This window comes from Heptranchias perlo, unplaced genomic scaffold, assembly GCF_035084215.1.
Source record: "Heptranchias perlo isolate sHepPer1 unplaced genomic scaffold, sHepPer1.hap1 HAP1_SCAFFOLD_338, whole genome shotgun sequence".
NCBI classification, from domain to species: Eukaryota; Metazoa; Chordata; class Chondrichthyes; order Hexanchiformes; family Hexanchidae; genus Heptranchias; species Heptranchias perlo.
This window is the reverse complement of record NW_027139350.1, coordinates 113401-134825: the sequence shown is the minus strand read 5'-3', so window position 1 is coordinate 134825 and position 21425 is coordinate 113401.

Sequence of the window (21425 nt, the reverse complement as noted above, 5' to 3'; positions counted from 1 at the left end):
GGGCCCGGCCCTCGGACACTCCACCCCCGGGCCCGGCCCACAGTCTCCCCGCCTCCCCGGGCCCAGCCCACAGACTCCCCGCCCCCCGGGCCCGGATCAGACACTCCCCGCCCCCGGGCCCGGCCCTCGGACACTCCCCGCCCCGGGATATTGGAGTGTGAGGGAGGGGTTAGAGGGACCTCTCCAGATATTGGAGTGTGAGGGAGGGGTTAGAGGGACCTCTCCAGATATTGGAGTGTGAGGGATGGGTTAGAGGGGCATCTCCAGATATTGGAGTGTGAGAGAGGGGTAAGAGGGGTCTCTCCAGATATTGGAGTGCGAGAGAGGGGTTAGAGGGGTCTCTCCAGATATTGGGGTGTGAGAGAGGGGTTAGAGGGGTCTCTCCAGATATTGGGGTGTGAGGGAGGGGTTAGAGGGGTCTCTCCAGATATTGGAGTGCGAGGGTGGGGTTAGAGGGGCTCTCCAGATATTGGGGTGTGAGAGAGGGGTTAGAGGGGTCTCTCCAGATATTGGGGTGTGAGAGAGGGGTTAGAGGGGCCTCTCCAGATATTGGGGTGTGAAAGAGGGGTTAGAGGGGTCTCTCCAGATATTGGGGTGTGAGAGAGGGGTTAGAGGGGTCTCTCCAGATATTGGGGTGTGAGAGAGGGGTTAGAGGGGTCTCTCCAGATATTGGGGTGTGAGAGAGGGGTTAGAGGGGCTCTCCAGATATTGGAGTGTGAGGGAGGGCTTAGAGGGATCACTCCAGTTATTGGAGAGTGAGAGAGGGGTTAGAGGGGCTCTCCCGATATTGGAGTGTGAGAGAGGGGTTAGAGGGCCTCTCCAGATATTGGAGTGTGAGAGAGGGGTTAGAGGGATCACTCCAGTTATTGGAGTGTGAGGGAGTTGTTAGAGGGGCCTCTCCAGATATCGGAGTGTGAGGGAGGGGTTAGAGGGGCTCTCCAGATATTGGAGTGTGAGAGAGGGGTTAGAGGGGCCTCTCCCGATATTGGAGTGTGAGAGAGGGGTTAGAGGGATCACTCCAGATATTGGAGTGTGAGAGAGTTGTTAGAGGGGCCTCTCCCGATATTGGAGTGTGAGAGAGGGGTTAGAGGGACCTCTCCCGATATTGGAGTGTGAGAGAGGGGTTAGAGGGACCTCTCCCGATATTGGAGTGTGAGAGAGGGGTTAGAGGGATCACTCCAGATATTGGAGTGTGAGAGAGGGGTTAGAGGGGCCTCTCCAGATATTGGAGTGTGAGAGAGGGGTTAGAGGGGCCTCTCCAGATATTGGAGTGTGAGAGAGGGGTTAGACGGGCTCTCCAGATATTGGAGTGTGAGGGCGGGGTTACATGTTGATCGATTAAGTGAGTGGTCAAAACTCTGGCAGATGGAGTTCATTTGGAGAAGTGTGAAGTCATCCATTTCTGACCTGAGAAAGATCGATGTTTCTTCGGTTTGTTTTCTAAATGATGAGAAACTCAGAACTTTGCTGAGCAGAGAGATTTATGGATCCAAGTACAGAAATCACTCAAAGCTGGAGGACAGGTACAAAAAATGATTAGAAATGCGAATGGCATGTTGGCCTTTATCTCGAGGGTGGAATACAAAGGGGAAGAAGTTATGTTCCAGCTGCACAGAGCTCTGGTTAGACCACATCTGGAGACTGGGTTCAGTTCTGGGCACCGCACCTCAGGAAGGATATAAGGGGACATAACCTTAAAATTAGAGCCAGGCCGTTCAGGGGTGATGTCAGGAAGCATTTCTTCACACAAAGGGGAGTGGAAATCAGGAACTCTCTCCCCCAAAAAGCTGTTGAGACTGGGGGTCAATTAGACTGAGACTGAGTTTTTGCCAGGGTGTGGGTTATGTGGTTTAACTGGGCCTGGGTTTGGGCCTGATTGTGTTAAGTCTCTAAATGTTGGCTAGCCGCCAATTGTCTTTCCATTCCGAGCATTGAAAGCAAACTTCCCAATCGCTCGATTTCTGCCAAATGCAACTTATTTAGTTCCACATTTTTCTTTACTAATTCCTTATTTTGTCCTTCCAAAGTTGTGCAATGCTGCCTGCATTTACATCTTATTGTTTATTCAGGCTGACTGAAATTTGTAACATAACCATGACACAGTTACCCTTTGTTTTTTTTTCTTTCTCGTTTCTTGTCTTACAATAGATGGTAAATTCATCATGAGGATTACTGGTTTTGTTATCAGTGGAAGGTCCTGCCTCACAGTTTTACTGTGTATTTTTGGTGGCCCACTACAACCACCCATTAGGATCATCCTTAGAGGAATTGTTGGTGTCTGTTGCACCATCGTGATTTATGTCTGCCTATTTGTAATATTTACAATCCTCCAGTCCTCTGGCACCGCTCCCATATCTAAGGAGGATTGGAAGATTGTGGACAGAGTCTCTGCAATTTCCACCCTTACTTCCCTCAGTAACCCAGGATGCATCTCACCAGGACCAGGTGACTTTTCTACTTTGAGTACTGCCAATCTTTTAAGTACCTCCTCTTTACCTATTTTTATCCTATCCAATATCACTCCTAGCTTCTCCTTTACTGCTCCAATGGCAGCATCTTCTTCTCTAGTGAAGACCGATGTGAAGTATTCATTTAGTGTCTCAGTCAGGCCCTCTGCCTCCACAAGATCATCTCCTATTTTGTCCCTAATCGGTCCCACCCTTCCTTTGACTACACTTTTACTATTTATAGGTTAATAAAAGGCTTTTGGGTTTTATAGAATCATAGAAAGGTTACAGCACAGAAGGAGGCCAGTCGGCCCTTCGAGTCCATGCTGGCTCTATGCAAGAGCAATCCAGCTAGTCCCACTCCCCCGCCCTTTCCCCATAGTCCTGCACATTCTTTTCGTTTCAAGTACTTATCCAGTTCCCTTTTGAAGACTATGATTGAATCTGCCTCCACCACCCCCTCGGGCAGCGCATTCCAGATCCTAACCACTCACTGTGTAAAAAAGTTTTTCCTCATGTCGCCTTTGGTTCTTTTGCCAGTCACCTTAAATCTATGCCCTCTGGATCTTGACCCTTCTGCCAATGGGAACAGTTTCTCTCTATCTACTCTGTCTAGACCCTTCATGATTTTGAATACCTCGATCAAATCTCCTCGCAACCTTCTCTGTTCCAAGGAGAACAACCCCAGCTTCTCCAATCTATCCATGTAACTAAAGTCCCTCATCCCTGGAATCATTCTAGTAAATCTCTTCTGCACCCTCTCTAAGGCCTTCACATCTTTCCTAAAGTGCGGTGCCCAGAACTGGACACAATACTCCAGTTTATAAAGATTGATCATGACTTCCTTACTTTTGTACTTTATGCCTCTATTTATAAAGCCCAGGATCCCGTATGTCTTTTAACCATTTTCTCAACCTGCCCTGCCACCTTCAACGATTTGTGCACATATACCCCCAGATCTCTCTGTTCCTGTACCCCTTTTAGAGTTGTGCCCTCTAGTTTATATTGCCTCTCCTCATTTTTCCTACCAAATTGTATCACTTTGCATTTTTCTGTGTTAAATTTCACCTGCCACGTGTCCGCCCATTCCACCAGCCTGTCCATATCCTCTTGAAGTCTATCACTATCCTCCTCACTGTTCACTACACTTCCAAGTTTTGTGTCATCTGCAAATTTTGAAATTGTGCCCTGTACACCCAAGTCCAAGTCATTAATATATATCAAGAAAAGCAGTGGTCCCAGCACTGACCCCTGGGGAACACCACTGTACACCTCCCTCCAGTCCGAAAAACAACCATTCACCACTACTCTCTCTTTCCTGTCATTTAGCCATTTCTGTATCCACGTTGCTACTGCCCCTTTTATTCCATGGGCCGCAATCTTGATGATAAGCCTACCGTGCACCACTTTATCAAACGCCTTTTGAAAGTCCATATACACCACATCAACTGCATTGCCCTCATCTACCCTCTCTGTTACCTCATCAAAAAACTCTATCAAGTTGGTTAACACAATTTGCCTTTAACAAATCCTTGCTGGCTTTCCCACTATTTGGTTTCCTTTTATGTTAACCGCTAATCTATTCTCATACTCTCTCTTAACCCCTCCTACTCCCATTTTTAGATCTCTTCTGTATTCGGCCTGGTTCTCTACTGTATTATGAACCTTACACTTGTCATAAGCCTCCTTTTACTGATTCATTTTAATCTCTGTATCTTTAGTAATCCAGGGAGCTCTATCTTTGGATGCCCCTCCTTTCCCCCTTGTAGGGATGTGTCTACTCTGTACCCGAACCTTCTCCTCCTTGAAGGCCTCCCATTGTTCAATTACTGTTTTGTCACCACTCTTTGATTCCAGTCACCCTGGGCAAGATCCCTTTTTGTTTCACTGAAATTAGCCCTCCTCCAGTTAAGTATTTTTATGCTTAATTGTTCCTTGTCCTTTTTGATAGCTATTCTAAATCTGATATTATGATCACTGTTCCCCAATTGCTCCCCCATTGAAACACGCTCCACTTGTCCCACTTTATGACCCAGAACGAGTTGCAGCACTGCTTCCTTCCTCCTTGGGCTGGAAACACACTTATCAAGAAAGTTCTCTTGTATACATTTCAGGAATTCATCACCCTCTTTGCCCTTTACACTGTTACTATTGAAGTTTATATATTACTACTCTGTAGTTCTTGCATCTTTCTGTAATTTTCTCCTCTATCTCCTTCCCATTATTTGGCCTATAGTCTACACCCAGTAGTGTAATAGTGCCTCTATTGTTCCTCAATTCTAACAAATAGATTCTGTCTTTGACCCCTCAACTACATCATCCCTTTCCAGTGCTATAATAGTTTCTTTGATCAATACTGCCAACTCCAACCCTCCCCCCTCCTTTCTTTCCTTCCCTATCTTTCCTGAATACCTTGTAGCCAGGAATATTAAATACCCAGTCCTCCCCTCTTTGAGCCAGGTCTCTGGTATTGTCATTGTATCACAGTCCCATGTGGCGACTTGAGCCTGCAGCTCACCAACCTTTTTTACCACATTTACACACATGCACTCCAAACTCATTTTAGTCTGCCTTGCATTTGCCCCGTCTGATCCCTCTTATTTCTGAACTATTCTTTACTCTAGATCTATTGGTCTCTTCAAATCCTCTATGCCCCTTGTTTCTCCTCTCTAATGTTTCATCCTGGTGCCCATCCCCCTCACAAATTAATTTAAACCTCCCTCACAGCACTAGTTTACCTCCCCATGAGACATTGGTCCGAGCTTTGTTGAGGAGCAACCCGTCCGTCTTCAACATAAGAACATAAGAACTAGGAGCAGGAGTAGGCCATTCAGCCCCTCGAACCTGCTCCACCATTCAATCAGACCATGGCTGATCTTCAACCTCAACTCGACTTTCCCGCCCGATCCCCGTATCCCTTGATTCCCCGAGAGTCCAGAAATCTATCAATCTCAGCCTTGAATATATTCAATGACTGACCATCCATAGCCCTCTGGGGTAGAGAATTCGAAAGATTTACAACCCTCTGAGTGAAGAAATTCCTCCTCATCTCAGTTTTAAATGGCTGACTCCTTATCCTGAGACTATGCCTCTAGTTCTAGACTCTCCAGCCAGGGGAAACAGCCTCTCAGCATCTACCCTGTCAAGCCCCCTCATAATCTTATATGTTTCAATGAGATCACCTCTCATTCTTCTAAGCTCCAGAGTATAGGCCCATTCTACTCAACCTCTCCTCATAGGACAACCCTCTCATCCCAGGAATTAATCTAGTGAACCTTAGTGAACTGTAAGATTCTCAAAATTCACAGATCCCCCAAAACTCGGAGAAAAACCCTAAAAAAACCCTGAGTATGGGAAAACTTGACTATAATCCTAAAATGGAAGGATAGTTGAGAGGTCACCAGATGAAATCAACAACACACACACCGTGGAGCTTCAGACATGTCTCTGTTTTAATGCAAAACCGACCGCAGGGGGTCGACAATCACTCCCATTGAAAGAGGCAGCTTTTCCAGACATGGTGGGGCCATGCCTTTGTTTTAAAGCAAAACCATCAACACCTAAAGGGAAAGTTCATGAAATGAAACCCGGCCAGGGTAGGAAGGAGTGGCATCAGGAAGGGAATAACCCTTCCAGCACAAAGCTCAACTGTTATGGGTGTGGGAAGGATGGACACTGGAGGAAGGAGTGTAAGAATCCTTGGAAAGATAACAAGGGAAAGAATTCCTCAACTCCAGCCCAAAAGGCAGAGACAGGAATCCCTCCCGCCACGGTCGAGTCATTTTTGGACACCATGAGAACCCTATTGACTGGCCCAGGGAAGGTCGCAGCCACCACCGGCGCTCTGGCCCCATCAGCCCCATCTAACCCACAACCCTGACTAGAGCCAGTGCAGCCTGTTTACCTGTGTTCCCTTACCTACGACTTATGGAAGAGACCCCTCGTTGAGATGGAGGTAGAAGAGGTAAAGGGGACCTATCTGTTGGACACGGGAGCATCATGTACCGTGATCCATTCAGCTAACCCCACCACCTCACCTCTATCTAACGGGGTCCCAGACAGTCTGTCGGGATTCACAGGTAAAGAACAGGCTGGCTCATTTTCCATCCCGCTGACCATTCGTTTAGGAACACTCCGCTCTCAGTGGACCTGTGTCCTAATGAAGTGGGAAGTGGAGGGTGGAAAAGGGATCCTGGGAGCCGACTTTATTGTAGGCCACGGGATCCTAGTGGATTTGAGGAATCACTGCCTGTGGGGGTAAATACAGGAAAGGAAGGCGGAGTAGTCGTCATCCCAGGGAAACAGGGGAAGGGGACCCTGTGCACCATGAAGCCTAAAGAGGGTTATAACCTCAAACTCATGGTCAGCAATACCCCAAGGGAGTTCCAGGCATTTGTGCGAGCCCACCGAGCCACATTTGCCACACACAAACACGACTGTGGGAGGGTCAACGGGTTCGAGGTCAGTGTAGACGGGGACCCTATGGCCCGAGCACAAAAGCAATATAACTTCCCCAGGGAAGAGGAGCCAGACATGGAAGCAGCCATGTCCTCTTTAGTGCAACAGGGGGTCCTGAGACCGATAGCCACCCACGTGAACTCTCCACTGTGGCCGGTTAGAAAACCGGACAACTCCTGGAGGGCCACAGTGGACTGTCGGGTGCTCAACAGTAACATCCCAGCCTGTGCACCCACGGTAGCAGCAGTTGCCGACCTGATAGGAAGTATCCCAGCATCCGCGACCACTTTCACGGTGCTGGATATCTCCAACGGGTTTTGGTCCATCCCTTTAAGGAGAGAGGATCAGTACAAGTTTGCCTTTAAATTTAAAGGGCAACAGTACACCTGGAACTGTCTGCCTCAGGGCTTCCACAATAGCCCCAGCATTTTCCACCAATGCATGGCAAACAGTTTAAAGGGCTTCAGCCAGCCCAGGCAGCTGGTACAATACGTGGATGACCTGCTCCTATTCACCGATGCGAGAGAGGAGCATGGCCCACTTCTGGCCGAACTGCTGGAACTGCTCGGGCAGGAAGGTTTTAAAGTGAACCCAAAGAAAGCACAGATTGGCCAGCAGGAGGTGAAATTCCTGGGCCTGACAATACGTGCTGGGGAAAGGGCCATAGATAAAGCTAGAAGGGAAGCAGTACAGGAGTTACCAGTCCCCAACACAGTCATGGGAGTGAGATCGTTTCTAGGGCTAACCGGGTACTGCAGAGACTTCATTGAGGACTATGCGGCCACAGCAGCCCCTCTGCTCCGACTCCTGCATAAGGGAGTGGAGTGGGTTTGGGATGAGGGTTGCCAGGCAGCATTTGTCAGGCTCAAGAAAGATCTGCAGACCGCACCAGCTCTAGGGGCCATAGATGGAGGGAAAGAGTTCTTCCTGGAGGTAGCAGCCAGCGGGGACAGCCTGAGTGCTGTGCTGCTCCAAGAGCGGCATGGCAAGCTGAGACCGGTGGTCTGCTCCTCCAGGATACTCACAGATGTGGAGAAGAGCTACTCCAATTGTGAAAGGCACCTCTTGGCCACACATTGGGCTGTGAAAAGATCGCTGATCTTCACAGGCACCTCTCCCATCACCCTCCTCACCCATCACACGCCCACCCAGATGCTCCTGGACGGGAGAATCAAGGATGGGACAGTGAGCAGTGCCCGCATTGCTTGCTGGACCCTGCTTCTCTCACAGATGGACCTGAAAGTAAAAGGGCTCTGCGAGCCAAAGCTCGCAGCTAACCTGGTATATCCTGGAACAGCCCACCGGTGTTCCATAAAAGGGGTTTGGGAAGTAAACATAGGTTTATGGACCCGGATACACCCACAGGCCGTGAAATCTATGTGGATGGCTCCAGCACAGTATCTGCTGGTGAGCGACTCACGGGGTGTGGAGTTTATGACCCAGCGGCAAACCTTACCTTGGCAATTAAGCTCCCCAGCACCATGAGCGCCCAGCAGGCTGAACTGTCCACGGTAGTGTACGTGGTCACACACCCCGAGATCTTCCCCACCCCATACACGATTTGCTCGGACAACATGTTCACATGCAATTCGTGTACGGAGTACCTAGCCATCTGGTCCCACCGCGGATATACCTCCGCTGACGGGAGACCCCTCACAGTGAAACCCTTGCTGGAGAAAATCTTAGCAGCAGTGGGGAGGAAGGGGAGGTTTTCATCCATAAGGTGAAAGCCCGTTCCTCCGCAGAACCCCGGAGTGAGGGTAACCGGCAGGCCGACGTGCTAGCTAAGGAGGGTGCCCGCACAAGCACTTTCTGGGACCCATATGGGTCCCGTCCTATAGCAGCAGTCACGGGTAGGCTCTGCAAACATCCCCATTCTCAATGATGGCGGAGTCCAGCACGTGAGTGCAAAAGACAAGGCTGAAGCGTTTGCAACCATCTTCAGCCAGAAGTGCCGAGTGGATGATCCATCTCAGCCTCCTCCCGATATCCCCACCATCACAGAAGCCAGTCTTCGGCCAATTCGATTCACTCCACGTGATATCAAGAAACGGCTGAGTGCACTGGATACAGCAAAGGCTATGGGCCCCGACAACATCCCAGCTGTAGTGCTGAAGACTTGTGCTCCAGAACTAGCTGCGCCTCCAGCCAAACTGTTCCAGTACAGCTACAACACTGGCATCCACCCGACAATGTGGAAAATTGCCCAGGTATGTCCTGTCCACAAAAAGCAGGACAAATCCAATCCGGCCAATTACCGCCCCATCAGTCTACTCTCAATCATCAGCAAAGTGATGGAAGGTGTCGTCGACAGTGCTATCAAGCGGCACTTACTCACCAATAACCTGCTCACCGATGCTCAGTTTGGGTTCCGCCAGGACCACTCGGCTCCAGACCTCATTACAGCCTTGGTCCAAACATGGACAAAAGAGCTGAATTCCAGAGGTGAGGTGAGAGTGACTGCCCTTGACATCAAGGCAGCATTTGACCGAGTGTGGCACCAAGGAGCCCTAGTAAAATTGAAGTCCATGGGAATCGGGGGGAAAACTCTCCAGTGGCTGGAGTCATACCTAGCACAAAGGAAGATGGTAGTGGTTGTTGGAGGCCAATCATCTCAGCCCCAGGGCATTGCTGCAGGAGTTCCTCAGGGCAGTGTCCTAGGCCCAACCATCTTCAGCTGCTTCATCAATGACCTTCCCTCCATCATAAGGTCAGAAATGGGGATGTTCGCTGATGACTGCACAGTGTTCAGTTCCATTCGCAACCCCTCAGATAATGAAGCAGTCCGAGCCCGCATGCAGCAAGACCTGGACAACATCCAGGCTTGGGCTCATAAGTGGCAAGTAACATTCGCGCCAGATAAGTGCCAGGCAATGACCATCTCCAACAAGAGAGAGTCTAACCACCTCCCCTTAACATTCAACGGCATTACCATCGCCGAATCCCCCACCATCAACATCCTGGGGGTCACCATTGACCAGAAACTGAACTGGACCAGCCATATAAATACTGTGGCTACGAGAGCAGGTCAGAGGTTGGGTGTTCTGCGGCGAGTGACTCACCTCCTGACTCCCCAAAGCCTTTCCACCATCTACAAGGCACAAGTCAGGAGTGTGATGGAATACTCTCCACTTGCCTGGATGAGTGCAGCTCCAACAACACTCAAGAAGCTCGACACCATCCAAGATAAAGCAGCCCGCTTGATTGGCACCCCATCCACCACCCTAAACATTCACTCCCTTCACCACCGGCGCACTGTGGCTGCAGTGTGCACCATCCACAGGATGCACTGCAGCAACTCGCCAAGGCTTCTTCGACAGCACCTCCCAAACCCGCGACCTCTACCACCTAGAAGGACAAGAGCAGCAGGCGCATGGGAACAACACCACCTGCACGTTCCCCTTCAAGTCACACACCATCCCGACTTGGAAATATATCGGCCGTTCCTTCATCGTCGCTGGGTCAAAATCCTGGAACTCCCTTCCTAACAGCACTGTGGGAGAACCGTCACCACACGGACTGCAGCGGTTCAAGAAGGCGGCTCACCACCACCTTCTCGAGGGCAATTAGGGATGGGCAATAAATGCTGGCCTCACCAGCGACGCCCACATCCCGCGAACGAATAAAAAAAAAAACCCCGGACCTTAAGACGGTCCAAACCCAAGACCCCGTCCTCAAGGCAGTCCTCAGTGCAGTGGTAGAAGTGAAAAGGGTCGAGGGCCCTTACAGCACAGCAGCCCTCTCTGTAAAGGAGGACATGCTGTTTAAGGGAGAGCAATGGGTAGTACCGCAGCAGCACAGGAGGGAATTCCTTCAACTGGCCCATGAGGGTCCAGGAGTGGGGCATCCCGGGCCTGAGACCACCTGGCAGCGGGTGGAACAGGCAGGATGGTGGCCAGGACTCAGGGAAGATGTCCGCGAGTTCTGTGCCAGCTGTCTGGTGTGTGCTGCTAACAACCCTGACCCCTACAAAAGGAAAGTACCTATGGGACACATCAGGAGGGTAGAGGGACCATGGCAGTCGATCCAGGTTGACTACATCGGGCCCCTACCCACCGCCCAGGGAGGCTATAAGTACTGCCTAGTCCTGGTGGATGTGTTTACAAAGTGGGTAGAAGCCTTCCCCTGTCGAACAGCCACGGCTATGAGTACAGCCAGGATCCTGGTCAGGGAGGTGTTCTCATGATGGGGGCTACCACAGTACGTGGAGTCCGACCAAGGGAGTCACTTTACCGGGCAGGTCATGCAGAATGCCCTTATGGTACTTGGCATAGAGGGGAAATGGCACGTTGCACACAACCCACAGTCCTCAGGGATTGTAGAAAGGATGAACAGAACCTTGAAAGAAAGGCTGAGGAAAGAGACGGTAGACTCACCTAGAAAGTGGGTAGAAGTCTTACCGTTGGTCCTAATGGGGATCCGAGCCAGCCAGTCAAAAAGCACGGGGTATTCCCCACACGAGCTCACGACTGGTAGGGTTATGCGGACCCCCACCCATGTGCTAGCCCCGGTGCTCACGGAGGGTCAGCTCAGAGAGGTGAACCGGGACAGCTTCGTCAGGAATCTGTTTGAACACTTTAAACAGGTTCACTGGCAGGCTGCGAGCAACATGGGAAAACAGCATCGGAGTAACCGACTGCTGTTAGAACCCCGTACGCACCACGAGTGGGAGATAGGGGATCAGGTTATGGTTAGGAATTTTGCTCGGGTAGGCAGTCTAGAACCATTATACATGGGGCCCTACAGCATTGTCGATAAGGCAAGCCCCATGGCATGCGCCATAAAGCTGCCTCAGCGCACCAAATGGTTCCACATTAACCAATGTAAGTTGTTTAAATCGGAGAGAAGGGAACAGCCAGTTGGGGCAAGGTCTGAGGATAAAAATCCTCAGCCTGCAGCAGGAGCAAACTCCCAGACTGCACAAGCAGGTGCAATGGCTTGTTTTAAGGGAAGGGCCATCCCACCCACCGTTTGGGACACTCCCCCGCTCATCTGGGACTCAGACGAGGTGGGACCTGAGGGCAGAGAGTTACCTGCCCCTGACACAGGTTTAGAAGAGATAAAGCCTGAGGATAGAAATCCCCAGCCAGCGGCAGTGGAGATTCCACAGACCGCACAAGAGGGGACAGTGGCTCGGGTTAAAGACTCACCAGCCAGAAAACTCCCACCAGCCCTAGAAGGTCCCTACGAACGCCATGGCCAAAGAAACCGTGGTCACCGGCTCCCCGGTTTAAAAGGGCAGCCCCTCAAGTCAGGGATCGATCTGAGGACAGAGGTCCCCAGCCAGCGGCCGCAGGCTGCGAGGGACCAAAGGTACAGGACAGGGCGGCCACACCGAAGGGAGTAGTGTGCTGTAGCCCGAACAGGGATTAGCCTGGCCGCCCGGGGACGGACGGCGGATGTACATAGCTTCTGTTATTTAATTTTGAGATTGTTAAGTTTGGGTGTTTTAGTTAAATTTTATATAAGGTGGTTGGTAGTTTAAGTATTATTGTTTACCGTGTATTATTTTTCTATGTATGAACCGTATTTTCCAAGTGGTGCAGGGGTGTTGGACCCCCTCCGTGCTTGGATATGAATGTAACTGAATTCTTACCTGTGTCTGCATCTGAACCTAAAGGGGAATGTATGTTTTGGGTCTTAGATAGGTAAACTACAGGGGAAGGTTGGCTCTCGAGGATCGAGAATTTTACTCACCTTTGACCAGTATGATACTTGAAGCAAAGTTAAAGTATCACAGGGGGGAGTGTAAGATTCTCAAAATTCACAGATCCCCCAAAACTCGGAGAAAAACCCTAAAAATACCCTGAGTATGGGAAAACTTGACTATAATCCTAAAATGGAAGGATAGTTGAGAGGTCACCAGACGAAATCAACAACACACACACCGTGGAGCTTCAGACATGTCTCTGTTTTAATGCAAAACAGACCACAGGGGATCGATAATCACTCCCATTGAAAGAGGCAACTTTTCCAGACATGGTGGGGCCATGCCTTCGTTTTAAAGCAAAACCATCAACACCTCGGACGTTGGATACAAAAGGAAGCCTTATGTGACAAGCTCAAAATCAGAATTAACAATGACACATTGGGAGAAGCAATTTGCAGCATGATGAGGGACCATCAAAAAGCCATCAAAGATTCTTAAGGGCTTTGTAAGAACTGTTTAAACAGACCATTGTAAGAGAGACATTCACAAGGCGAAACCTCTCGCTCTCTCTCTCTCTCTGGCTTGCTGGCTCTGGTGGGCTGCTTGTGTTGGTTCTGCCTGTGTCTGGAAAGAAGAGCAGTTTCCAGCAAACAACAAGGCGAGGGGAAGGCAGTTCGACAGGGAAGGTCAGCAGCTCTAGAAGCAGGCCGACACACAAGAAGAAACCAGAGCAACAGCCCCAGTGACCGTCAGACACCTCGCGGCAACAAGGGCCTTACGAAACAACCAACCGAATATTACCACCAACCAACCGGGTAATATTGGGCCACCGCGACCAAAGAAAACCAACTTCGGAGAAAACCGAAGATCCGCAAAGTTTCCACTCTACAATCTATTTCTGACCTACCTCTGGGTGAATTACTGTCAAGCATTCATTTGGTGAGCATTATCTCTGGCCCTTTAGAGTCCAACTTAGCTAGTACAGTGGGATTGGGAGGGGTGAGGTATCTTTCTACTGTAATTTCCCTCGTGTGTACCGAAGTGTTCCCCATTTTATTAGAGTGTTAAGATTGTTGTTTTGTATTTTCTCTCTTGAATAAAGGTCAAAGTTTCTTGCACTAAAACCAGTTGTCTGCTGCACTTTGTCACAACCCCCAAATAAGTCCAAGGTCTAGAACCCAGGGAGTGGGAGCGATTCGAACCACTCAGAAGTCAGAGGTGAAGCTGACACACACCACCACCCCCCACACACCGTGTGAATTTGCCGATCATTGCTCTGGATTGGTGTGGAGCCTCATGCGGGAGTACGAATCATGAAACGGTGCAGTGTGGCCCATATTTTCTGTCCCTTAACTGGCTGGAAGATCACGGGCTGTGGGTGCAGATTATTACAGGTTGGGCTCCACACCAGCAGAGTACAATTGGAGAACTCAGCGGGTGAAACAGGTCTTCGACAGTAGAGTAAACCGGGCGACAGCAACCCGAGCCGATTTCCTTTTCCATTGACCTCTGGTGGGAGAGTCCGGAACGAGGGGGAATGATCTCAATATTAGAGCCAAGCCATTCGGGGGTGAAATCCAGAAGCATTTCTTCACACAAAGGGTAGTGGAAATCTGGAACTCTCTCCCCCACAAAGCTGTGGATGCTGGGGGTCAATTGGAACTTTCAAAGCTGAGATAGATGAATTTTTGTTGGGAAAAGGTATCGAGGGATTTGGAGCAAAGACGAGTAAATGGGGTTGAGGTGCAGGTCAGCCATGATCTAATCGAATGGCAGAGCAGGCTCGAGGGGCCTCCTGTTCCTATGATATCAGGCAAGGTGTAGAACGATGATATAATTTAAAATCTGAATGAAATCATCTCTACGTGCACTGGAGATGAAAGAAATGATCAGGTTTGAGATGTCCCTCTGAGTCACAGCCATGAAAACAAGTCCACTTTTCACAAAAACTACCAACCTATTTAGCAAAAATAGGACCAGTTCTGGTGTTTGAAAAATAAGACCAGGGTAGGAAAGCTTTAAGTCAAAGGTGCACTAACAGTTCTTAAAGGGGCATGTCAGGGATTTTACTTAACAGTGACCGAAAATGCATTGAAGAAGCAAAGAGTGGGTCTGAGCTGAATTACACCAAACTATTCCAGTGCTCACTGATGCTCCCTGCTGGTGGTGGTGTTGGCCAGAGGCTGCAGAAGACTGCTGAGCTGAATTCAAAGTGCTAACAAAGACACTGACCTTTTCAACTGAGGTGACCTGGAGTTCAGTCACTCCAGGCTCCAGCTGGATTCGATGAAAAATGCAGGCTTATTACAATAGAATTAATTACAGGCAGTGACCCCGGACACTGCCCACCCCCACCACAGCTCATTTCCCCGTCACTTCCCCCCGGTGAGTTTTGTCTAATTATCTGCTGATCGCTATAATGAGACCGATTAACATAATTGGCACGTTTGTTCCAATTAACTGAAGGAAATTGCTGCACCATCTTTCCAACTTTTAAAATGCAACTTAAGCCAAAGTGCAACTGTCAGCAAGAAAAAAAGTGCAGAGAATGGGCAAACCATCAAAAAGAAAATATATCAATATATTCTTACTGGACTGTGTACTGCCACGGCTGTCGATAGGGCCTGGAAAACACAGCAGGGAGAAAGAGAGGAAGGTAAAGACATTTTGGAGCATTTGAACAAACCCGTAATTTTTTTTTATTCGTTCATGGGATGTGGGCGTCGCTGGCGAGGCCGGCATTTATTGCCCATCCCTAATTGCCCTCGAGAAGGTGGTGGTGAGCCGCCTTCTTGAACCGCTGCAGTCCGTGTGGTGAAGGTTCTCCCACAGTGCTGTTAGGAAGGGAGTTCCAGGATTTTGACCCAGCGACGATGAAGGAACGGCGATATATTTCCAAGTCGGGATGGTGTGTGACTTGGAGGGGAACGTGCAGGTGGTGGTGTTGGCCAGAGGCTGCAGAAGACTGCTGAGCTGAATTCAAAGTGCTAACAAAGACACTGACCTTTTCAACTGAGGTGACCTGGAGTTCAGTCACTGGTCTGAACTGGCCAGAACCGGTTTGAATTCGTTCCGCTTCTTAGAGAGAGAAAGGAGGTGATGCTACCTGGGCCCTTGGAACACAGCCAATCAGGGGATGACATCGGTCACTCCAGCAACTTTGAGCCAACCGGAGAAGACAGCATCGTTCGAAAAGACAGACTTGGGGAATAAAAACTGAGGAGTTGCTGGCTTGGTCTCAGTGTGTGTCTTTGTTTGTTTGTGAGTGTGAGTGTGAGTGTGAGTGTGAGTGTGAGTGTGAGTGTGAGTGTGAGTGTGTTTTTGTTGGTGTGTCTTTGTTTGTGAAGGAGACTCTGGGAGACTCTGGAGACTAACCCTCGTGGAAGTAGGAACCTTGCGTCAGGGACGTAAAGACTGCGTCAAGGACGTGGAGACGACGTTGGGAGTAAGAGGGAGAATTGCCTGGCCAGCAGCGTCTCTCCTTTCCGGGTAATATAATATCCTTTCTATTCTGGGACCACTCTGGGAGTGTCGTCAGGAAACCGAGTGGGTGTGCGTTTAAAGCCTGATACTCGGGGAGTATTAATAGAGAAACCTAGTGGGTGTGCGTTTAAATCCTAGTTTGAGTATAAACCTGTATAACCTGCTGTAAACTACATGCCTATATCTAACCAGACGTATAAGTGGTATGTACATGATCTAATAACGTTAATAAAGCGAATTGAGAATTAAGAGAGAATTGACTCTTCCTTTGTGTACTAAGCTAAAACCGTTAACCGGTGACTTCCTGTCAACATATTTGGCGTCCCTGGGTGGGCTCGAGGATAAATCTCTCTGTTGCGTCAGGGGGAGCCTCGAGGCGAACCGAATTTGGCAAAGTACACAGAGAACAGGAGTTTGGGTTAATTCATAGTTAATAACGTAAGATGACGAATAAAGGGAAATCACCAAGCCCTGGGGACTTGGACTGTTTTGATTGGAAGGGACTCCTTCAAAAATACGTAATAGGGAAGTGGCCTCAATACGGGGATTATGCGGGTCACATTGGAGACAAGGGAACGCCTGTTGGGGAGGTCCTTTGGAAAATTGCGCAAACAAAGATGTCAGATAGGAAATTAAAAAAGATACAAAAGTCCGTAGCGATCGGATGTTTACTTGAGGAATGGATAGAATGCCGACAGCAGGCTAGGAGAGAGAAAGAGGAGATTCAGAAAATCCAAGACGGATTAGGGGAAGAGAATAAAAAACTCCATGAGGAGATCGCCCGCCTTAGTGAGAAGGTAACTGATCTACAGGGACAGAGAAGTGCAGATTTGATGCACATGAACCAATATCAGTTACAGTGCGAAAAATTGACTAATGAAAAGAATAAGAGAGAGGGAGAAGCCCAAGCAGCTAAAGCTGAGGTGGAGAGATGGAAACAACAATGTGGTGATTTAAAAACTGCTATGAATGTGATTCACAGATCAGCTCAGGAGAAGAGGAGTAGTACTGGTGATCACACAACGTGTCAGAAACTGATAGGGAGGCTGCAAGATCAGCTAGCTGCACAGAGGGGCATATTGTGTGCTTTCGCACCCGGGAGAGGTGAAGAAAGTGGTTTTGGGGATGTAGATTGGGATGATTTAGCAGACAAGGCGGATAGATACAGCAGCAGTGATAGGGAACCTCCACTAGGGGACCCACCGCCAGCATTTGCTCCAGAGCAGAAAAAACCGTCTGCCCCAATGGCCCCCCTGGTAACTACTAGAGCACAGGTGGGGGAAGATGGTCAGGATATGACATATTCCACCCCACTTGGGGTACAGGAACTGAGGGTTATTGCAAAAGATATTGGAACGTGTGCACCTGGGGATGATCCTAGGGAGTTGTTCCTAGCGGTCAGGCAACAGAGAGCGATACACGGCTTAGACGATGCTGAGGAAAGGAAATTAATCCTAATGTGCCTCCACCCACATATACACTCCGCCCTACCGGAGGAACAAAAACTTGGTAGAGGCACAAATGAGGCCTTAAAGGACCAGGTATTATCTGTCATGGGCGATAACAGAGGGGAATCCAGTGGAGGCGCTGATGAGATGCTATCAAAGGAAAGGTGAACACCCCACTGTATTTTCGGCTCGCATTTGGGCGGTGTTTCAGGGGGTCTATGGTACAGACTTAGACAGGGATAATTTACAGCGGGAGGTTAGGAACCGATGGCTGAGAACACTAGTGTCGCATGGCAGAGGAGTCGAGGAAGGCACTAGATCAGTTTGACCCCGCTGATGACACACATACGGAACCCTGGATAATTAGGAAGATGGTTAGAGTATGGGAAAGGGAAATACCCAAACGATCCAAGGCATCCGGGGACAGAGCAATGCCTGTTAAAGATCAGGTGATAATTTGGAGAAATGAAGGGAGGGGACCTACTAAGGGGGAACCCCCTCTAGCTTATCAGACAGTGGGAAGAGGTAGAGGCAAAGGAAACTTCTCAGGAACGGGGAGAACTCAAGGCGAGGTGTCCAAATGCTATAACTGTGGCCAAGAGGGACACTTCGCAAGGGACTGCCCGAACCCAAGACGAGAGAGTGCAGGTCGGGGAAGGAATCAGAGCCTACCCGTGGAAGGGCCGAATAGACCAAGTCCTCAGTGTGATACGATAGAAATATCACCGAGTTCCGGGTTGTACCCTGAACTGCAATGACGGTGTCAGGCCTCTCCGTTATGGGTGTGTGACGCGCGGTTGGATGACACGGGGAGACCCCTAGTGAATGGTAGGGTCGGAGGCCGCCCTCTTACAGTCCTTCGGGACACACGGGGATCTCGAACCACCGTTAACACCACTCAGATCAATGACATAGATTGGAAAATTCAAAACAAAATTATTGTAAGTGGATTCACAGGGCATTCACAAGTGGGATATGTGAGTGTACCATTGGAAGTCGGTGTGGGAGATATAGTGATAGAGCATTCAGTGGTCCTTATTAAATTACCCAGAGAACAAGAACATATATTAGGGAGTGACTATATGGCCAAAGCGGGATTCTGCTTCGACCCTGTTAATTGTATGATTTGGAAAATGCCTTTGGGCATGGGCAGTATAAATCACACTCTCATCCCGGTGGGGGAATATCAGGATAGGATATGCACGATCGGGGAAATGTGGATAGAACCAGGAGAAATGAGTGACGATCGTGAAGTGCAACAGATTATTGTACAAAACTCAATAGTATTCGCCCGACATAAACATGATTGTGGGGAAATGACCGGGAGTGTGTGTATACAAGGTCCAGACCCCAAACCACAGAAGCAGTATGGTTTCCCAAAACAAGCAGAAGAAGAGATAGAGAAGGTGATACAGAGTCTGCTGCAGCAAGGGATATTAAGACCAATAGCTTCTACTAATAACGCACCTATTTGGCCAGTAAGGAAACCCGACGGTAGCTGGCGACTAACGATAGACTACAGAGAATTAAATAAAGTCACCCCGCTAACAGCCCCTACAGTAGCAACGAGCCCAGAGACAGTAGTTCGACAAAAGGAGGATGCGCAGTGGTTTACGGTTTTGGACATAAGTAACGGTTTTTGGTCTATTCCACTGGAGAAAGAATGTCAATATAAATTTGCATTTACTTTCCAAGGACAGCAATATACATGGACCGCCCTGCCCCAGGGGTTTCACAATTCCCCGTCCATATTTCACCAACGACTGAGGGAAGGGTTAAAAGGATTCTCAAGGCCTGAATGTTTAGTGCAGTATGTGGACGACTTACTCCTACAAACTGAAACCAAGAAGGAACATTATCAACTGCTAAGTGAATTACTGCAGTTGTTACATGACTTGGGATTAAAGATTAACCCTAAAAAAGCGCAGATCATGAAACAAAAAGTTACTTACTTGGGAGTGATTCTGACGCCGGGACAAAGGGACATTGACAAGCGAAGGATAGAGACAGTTGGCAGACTCCCTGTTCCGCGGGATGTGAAAGGGTTAAGGTCCTTCTTAGGGTTGGTGGGATATTGCAGGGACCATATTGATGGATTCGCCACAAAGGCGGCCCCGCTGATGGAATTATTAAAAAAGAATGTGGCTTGGGAGTGGAAAACAGAACACAGCCAGGCCACGACTGATCTAAAGCAAGCACTAGCTGCCGCGCCTGCTTTAAAAACCCCAAATCCAACGGAGCCGTTTGCATTGGAGGTGGCTACCACACACACCACCCTCTCGGCAGTTCTATTACAGGAGACACACGGGAAATTACGACCAGTAGCGTACGCCTCACGTATGCTCTCACCAGTACAGCAGGGGTATACGGTATGCGAAAGACACTTGCTAGCTGTCTTTTGGGCAGTGCAGCATTTTACCTATATAGTGGGACTAAACCCACTTACAATATTAACAGAACACACCCCAGTACAGTTACTGTTAGATGGAAGGATTAAGGATGGTTCAGTTAGCCAAAATAGAATCGCTAGATGGACATTGTTGCTGCAAGGGAGAAATATAACCGTAAAGGGGGTAAAAACCACCACTATGTTAGCAGACAACTTAGTTTATCAGGGAGAAAAACATGAGTGTCAATTGATGATAGCAAATGACCCCAAGGGCCCATTTGTATCAAAACAAAAAGGAGGGGGTAAGACGGGCCTGAAAGCAGAAAGACAAAGGAAACAGGAAAGGAAGAACCCTCTTTTAAAATTTTTGTGGATGGCTCTTCATCAGTACAGGATGGGGAAAGGAGAACTGGCTGTGGGATATACATATACCAGCCCACCTCATTCTTGAGTCCAAAGTTTGCCGGTCCCTATGAGATAGTAGACAAAGCTAGCCCATCTGTATACAAGATATTAACGGCACCAGATAAGAGTGGCTGGTACCACATTAATCAGCTAAAGTTGGTCGGAGAAAAACAAGATAATCATCATTGGCATGTGCTGCTCGATGCTAACGATGTTCCGAATTCTGAAGGTCAGGGAGATCAAGAACTGGACCAGTTACAGGTCCAAGAGGAGGTGATTGAAAACAAATTTGACACTGTGCATTCGCATGCAGAGGCGAATCCAGGAACAAAACAAAAGGAACATAAAACAAAAAGGGGGAGTAAGTGGGTTCGAAGAAACGGACGGTTAGAATCTGAAACAAATTGGGAACAGGATTTGGATGGTCAGGCTCAGTATATGGAGAGACTGGACTTATGATAGTACCTAAAAGAAACTGTACATAAGAGCAGAAATTACGCTTGTTTATTCCAGGTCCAGCCTAGAATGAAGGGGATGATGCATTTTGTTGCTATCAGATTGATCGTCATCAGGACTGTGGTTGAACCTGCCTTGGAGCCGTCACGACGAATGAACGTGCCTGAAGCAATGTCGACGGCAGAGGGATATCCCGAGACCAGGGACAACTTTGGTCTGCAGAATAAGACAGTCCGAACCAACAAAGGGAAAAGAGGGGATTTAAATTTGTATTATACGGGAGTGAATGGGTTAGCGTGTGTAGGAAAGACTTTGGGTATACCGGAGGGAGCGGGAGTACGGTTTTCATGTAACACAGTTCTAGACGTGACATTTTCGGTAATCCCAGAGGGAAATATTATTAATCAATTTGTGGGTCCATTTATGGAGCGACCATCGGGGAGCAACGGTCGAGGTAAAATTATGGTCCACTGGGACCACACCTATGTAAATATTGACTGGAGTAGTGACTCATAAAGGGACATATTACGTTGGGGTGGTGTTTCATATTCCCCGGCACGAAAGCAATTTGACCTATCCGTTAAAAAGAGTTCATAACGTGGGCAAGTATCATGAGGGTACTTGGATATCTTTGAGCAATCCACCATCTCATGCTATTGTAATGGATGGTGCTGAGAAAGGGGTAGATT